A 6,072-nucleotide genomic window follows, 5' to 3' on the forward strand; every position below is an offset into this window, starting at 1 on the left:
TAATAGTAGTAAACATTCCTCCAGCAGGCCCTGTCCTAAGCACACTGCATGCACTAACTCCTGTAGACCCTGTGAAGACAGGGGGTGGGCTTGTTCCCCAGCTGGGTCTGCAGAGCCTCAGGGCAGAACCTGGCACAGATAAAGGTTTGTTAATTAAATGAATGAGTGAATGAAGGAAGTGAATGTGAGGAAGCTGAATGGCAAAACTGGACTCACACATCGGGTTTGTTTGTTTGTTTGTTTGTATTTTTGAGATAGAATCTCTCTCAGTTGCCCAGGCCGGAGTGCAGTGGCGCGATCTTGGCTCACTGCAGCCTCCGCCTCCCGGGTTCAAGCGATTCTCCTGCTTTAGCCTCCCGAGTAGCTGGGATTATAGGCATGTGCCACCACACCTGGCTAATTTTTGTATTTTTAATAGAGATGGGATTTCACCATGTTGGCCAGGCTGGTCTTAAGCTCCTGACCTCAGGTGATCCACACACCTCGGTCTCCCAAAGTGCTGGGATTACAGGTGTGAGCCACCATGCTCAGGCTCACACACCGTTTTTAACCTGGCTCGAGGACCCATGCTCTGATGCATCCTCCAGTCCCAGGCAACATCAACATGGAAGATGTGGGCAAGAGGCAAACAGCCATGGAGGGCTTGGGCCACGTGGAGGATGAGCAGGAGGTGGGGGCCCTGAGAGCGGCCCAGGGTTCAGCCCTGCCTCTGCAGCTGCTGGAGCACCAGTGAAGAGAGAGGGCAGGTGCCAGCAGGCATGGTGCAACTATGGGGGACACGCGCGGGGCAGGGGGTACCTGGGTGGAGCTGGTTGGAGACCATTGCTGTTGGTCCAGTTAAGGCATGACAAGGCCTGGGCCAAGACCCCTGAAATGGGGCATGGAGAGTCTGTGACAGCTCTGAGATATGTGGAGGGGAAGGGGAATGGGACCTGGTGACTTGTGGACCTGCGGAATGGGGGACAGGAGCTGAGATGACTGCAGCTATCTCCCAACATGAGCATGTGTATCCGCAAATGAGGCGGCGGTCAGGAGGCACAGGGAGCTTGCTCTTGCACCGGTGGCCTAGGACGCCCTGGGCTGTCATCCTTCCACTCACCCCTGACCTGCTCCTGCTTGCTGAGCGAGGCTGCCTTACAGGGGCCTATCAGTGGCTCCCTCATCCTCTGTCTCTGTGGAGCCCACAGTGGGAGGCACCTGCAGAACATGGGGGTGGGGGACAGTGCAGTTGGGGGCGTGGGTGTTCCTTCCTCTATCTGCCTCCCTCACAGTGTTGTAACTGAGAGAGTTGTAGAGAAACACCACTCTCTGAGACGAATTCAGGAGTCCTTTATTAGCCAGCGACTGAGAGACCGCTAGTGCTCACAGTTCTTTCTGCCCCCAAAGAAGGGGCTAGATTTTCTTTTATACTTTGTTTTAGAAGGGGGCGGGCAGGGGGAGGGGAGTCTAGTTAAAACAATCTTACAGAAGCAAAGCAGGCAAAAAAGTTAAAAGGATAAATGGTTACAGGAAAGCAAACAGTTTCAGGTGCAGGGGCTTTAAATCTAGTACAAGGTGATAGACGTGGGGCTTTGGGTGTTATCAACCGGACACAAACGCGGGGGCTCTGGGTGCTATCAACCGGGCGAATTCCTAGGAACTGCGGATATAACTTGCCACGGTATCTTATCAGTTAATTGCATCCCTGGATGCGCTGGGAGTCTGCTTGCACAAGTTAAGTCCTTGAGGAAGGGGGTGGGTAAGGGGCTGTAAGTGAAGGAGCCAAGATGGAGTCTGTCTGGCTCTCTCAGCTAAGGGAGAGTCAATTCAGGTTAAAACAAGGTTGGGTATCAAAATAGCCCTCTCCATGCCTCTCTGTCCAGGGCTGGGATTGGTCGGCATACTCTGCATGCCTTTCCCCAGCCCTCCAGCTGCCCTAGAGTTGGGCTGGGATAACCCTCCAGCCGCCCTGTGAGTTGCACTGGGATCAGGCAGGTGTACTCTGCATGCCTCGCCCCAGCCTCCGAGCCGTCCCGTGAGTTGGGGTTGTTTGCCTCGCTGGTTTTCTGTTCTCAGCTGACTTAGTTGGGACGTCAACAACTCCCTATGTCAGAGGTAAGTCTCCGCCTGCATCTGCCAGACTCCACACTAGGCTACAGACACCTGTGGCCTCATCTGAGTCCTCATCTCGACCTCTGGGAACCGCTCCTTCCTACCCTTTGCCTGGAGACAGTGGAAGCCGAGGGGCATTTCTCCAAACTGCGTTCGCTTGGCTCCAGAAATCAGAACTGGAATGAGGAGGAGGAACCAGTCTCCCTCCAGGTGGCTGAAGCTAGGCACGTGGAACCTGGGAGCAGCGGGCAGCCACACTGGTGCCCTTCAGACAGCAGGAGGGGACTCTTGTCCGAAGCTCTGAATTCAAAACAGAGGGGACGTGGGGGAACCGCAGGAGGTAGGAGCAGGCCCCCCAACTCCTGCCGAGAGCTCACACCTGTCTACAGCCCCTCCTGCATTCCTGTCAGTGGTAGACATTTGCCCTTTTGGTTGCGTGGTGTCCAAGTACCCTTTCTACGTTGGAGGTAGGGTCCTGGGGGTCTCTGCTCCCCTTCCCAGGCTCTGAAAACTGACTCCTGGGAATGTGACCAAAGTGATCACATTAAATGCTTCCACCTGAATGTTTAATCGTAAAGATGAGATGCCAAGTTCAAGAGTAATTTAGGGGCCGGTGTGGTGGCTCGCACCTGTAATCCCAGCATTTTGGGAGGCTGAAGCAGGTGGATCACTTGAGGCCAGGAGTTTGAGACAAGCCTGGCCAACATGGTGAAACCCTGTCTCTACTAAAAATGCAAAAATTAGTCATGTATGGTGGTGCACATCTATAATCCCAGCTACTCAGGAGGCTGAGACAGGAGAATCGCTTGAACCTGGGAGGCAGAGGTTGCAGTGAGCCAAGATCACGTCACTGCACTCCAGCCTGGGTGACAGCAAGACTCCATCTCAAAAAAAAATAAAAAATAAAAAAAGAGTAATATAGGATTGTTCCCAAGGGTTGTGGCAGAGCCAGACAACACTGTGTCACAGCACGCAGTGAGTATCCAGCCTCGATACCCTATGCGGGCCATTCTGTGCTAACGGTTACACCCACTGAATTCCTTTTCTGCCTAGGTTAACCAGAGTGCCACTGTCAGTCACAATACTGACTAGTGGCTTCTCTTGGGTTTTACGAGAAACTCCCTGTATCAGTTAGTGATTGCCATAATCAGGCTGTGTAACAAGCAGCCCCGCAATCGTGGTGGCATTCTACAATAAGCATTTGTTTTTTTGCTCACATCTCTGTGGGTCTGTGGGCGTTCACCAGATCCAGGCTTGGATTAGCTGGCTGGCATCTGGGCTGTGAGTTGGGTCCAGGTTTGCTTCACATGTTTCTTATCAACCTTGGCCCAGCAAGCTACCTGAGGCGTGCTCCTTCCAGGCGACGTCAGCAGCGAAAGAGAGCAAGTTCATTGTGCAAGCACAGTTCAAGTCTACTCACTCTATATCCCCTGACATCCCACTGATCAAAGCAAGTCCCATAGCTATGCCCTAAGTCAAGGATGTGAATGCATAATTCTACTACAGGGGAGTGAAGAAGCAGGACTGATCATTCCATCCTCCCCTTATTTGTTTTTAGTTTTTATTATGAAAAAAAATTTTTTTTTGAGACCGAGTCTTGTTCTGTCACCCAGGCTGGCTGAAGTGCAGTGGTGTGATCTCAGCTCACTGCAACCTCCACCTCTCGGGTTCAAGCAATTCTCTTGCTTCAGCCCCGACTAGTAGCTGGGACTACAGGCTTCTGCCACCACGCCCAGCTAATTTTTGTATTTTTAGTAGATACGGGGTTTTGCCATGTTGGCCAGGCTGGTCTCAAACTCCTGGACTCAGGTGATCTGCCCACTTCGGCCTCCTAAAGTGCTGGGATTATAGACGTGAGCCACTGTGCCTGGCCCATGAAAATATTTTTTAAAAATAGGCAGAAGGGGCCAGGCGCGGTGGCTCACGCCTGTAATCCCAGCACTTTGGGAGGCAGAGGCAGGTGGATCACGAGGTCAGGAGATCGAGACCATCCTGGCTAACACGGTGAAACCCCATCTCTACTAAAAATACAAAAAAAATTAGCCGGGCATGGTGGCGGGTGCCTGTAGTCCCAGCTACTCGAGAGGCTGAGGCAGGAGAATGGTGTGAACCCGGGAGGTGGAGCTTGCAGTGAGCCGAGATAGTGCCACTGCACTCCAGCCTGGGCGACAGAGCGAGACTCCATCTCAAAAAATAAAAATAAATTAAATAAAAATAGGCAGAAGGGTGTAATGAATCCCCATAGAACATCACTCAGATTCCACAATTATTATTATTTTCCCATATTTGTCTAACCTGTTTTTTCCCTTGGTAAAGTGTATTTTTTTTTTTTTTTTTTTTTTTGAGACGGAGTCCTTCTCTGTCCCCCAGGCTGGAGTGCAGTGGCGCAATCTCGGCTCACTGCAAGCTCTGCCTCCCAGGTTCACGCCATTCTCCTGCCTCAGCCTCCCGAGTAGCTGGGACTACAGGCGCCCGCCAACACGCCCGGCTAATTTTTTGTATTTTTAGTAGAGACGGGGTTTCACCGTGTTAGCCAGGATGGTCTCGATCTCCTGACCTCGTGATCCGCCCGCCTCGGCCTCCCAAAGTGCTGGGATTACAGGCTTGAGCCACCGCGCCCGGCGGTAAAGTGTATTTTTTAAACTTTTTTTCCCATCTGTAAAATAAATAATTTATGTAAAGATATATGTATAAATATATACACACATAATAAAATTTACCATTTTAACCATTTTCAAGTGGAAAGTTCAGTGGCATTAAGTAATTACCACTGTTGCGCAATAGCTCTCCAGCTCCTGAACATTCTAATCTTCCCAAACTGAAACTGTCGCCATTAATTAACACTAGCTCCCCATTCCCCTGGACCCCAGCCCCTGGCAACCAGCATTCTATTTTCTGTCTCTATAAATCTAACGATCTCACATGAGTGGAATCACACGGTATGTGTCTTTGTGTGACTGGCTGATTTCGCTTAGTGTGATGTTTTCAAGTTTCATCCATGTGATAACATGGGTCAGAATTTCCTTCCTTTTTTAAGGCTGAATAATATTCCACCGTATGGATAGACCAGTCTGTTTATCCATTCATGCGTCCATGGACACTAGGGTTGCTTCTATCTTTTGGCTATTGCAAATGAATAATGCTGCTATGAACACGGGTGAACATATATCTCTTTGAGTCCCTGCTTTTAATTCTTTTGGGGATAGACACAGGAGTGGAAGTGCTGGGTTATACGCTAATTCTATGTTTAACTTTTGGAGGATCTCACCACACTGTTTTCCACAGCAACTGTACCATTTTCCATTCCCACCAAAATTGAGTGCACAGGGCCAAGTGCCGTGGCTCACACCTGTAATCCCAGCACTTTGGGAGGCCACGGCGGGTGGATCACTTGAGGTCAGGAGTTTGAGACCAGCCTGGCCAACATGGTGAAACCTCGTCTCTACTAAAAATATAAAAATTAGTCGGGCCGTGGTGGCGCATGCCTGTAATCCCAGCTACTTGGGAGGCTGAGGCACGAGAATCGCTTGAATCCAGGAGGTGGAGGTTGTGGTGGGCCGAGATAGTGCTGCTGCACTCCAGCCTGGGCGACAGTGAGACTCCACCTCAAAAAAAAAAAAAAATGAGTGCACAGGATTCCAATTTCTCCCCGTCTTCACCAACACTTATTATTTTCTGTTGTTTTTTTAAAAAATAGTAGCCGTCCTAATAGGTATTGAGTGATGTCTTCTTGTGGTTTTAATTTGCATTTCAGGCTCCATTTGACTTAAGCTGGTTTGAGATGAGTTTCTGTTTCTTGTAACTGGCACTAGTTAAGGTAGGCTTAGCAGCTGCAGCACAGTCGCCAACAATAGCAACTGTGGCTTGTGGAGAAGTTTATTTCTCCTTCTGTAACAGCCCAGGGCGGGTGCACCCAGTCTACGAAGCCCTACTCCCTTAGGGGACCCAGGCGGATGCTGCTTTGCCACCTTGACATGGCTT

The 6,072-nt window shown here is 50.4% G+C and overlaps 1 pseudogene; it reads right to left on the minus strand.

Annotated features, from left to right (window-relative positions):
• Nucleotides 1–546: 546 nt before the first annotated feature.
• On the minus strand, nucleotides 547–1,163 carry LOC116483741 (uncharacterized; annotated as a pseudogene).
• Between the last annotated feature and the right edge of the window lie 4,909 nt (nucleotides 1,164–6,072).

The sequence above is a fragment of the Hylobates moloch genome, unplaced genomic scaffold, assembly GCF_009828535.3.
Source record: "Hylobates moloch isolate HMO894 unplaced genomic scaffold, HMol_V3 SCAFFOLD_15, whole genome shotgun sequence".
In the NCBI taxonomy this organism is placed as follows: domain Eukaryota; kingdom Metazoa; phylum Chordata; class Mammalia; order Primates; family Hylobatidae; genus Hylobates; species Hylobates moloch.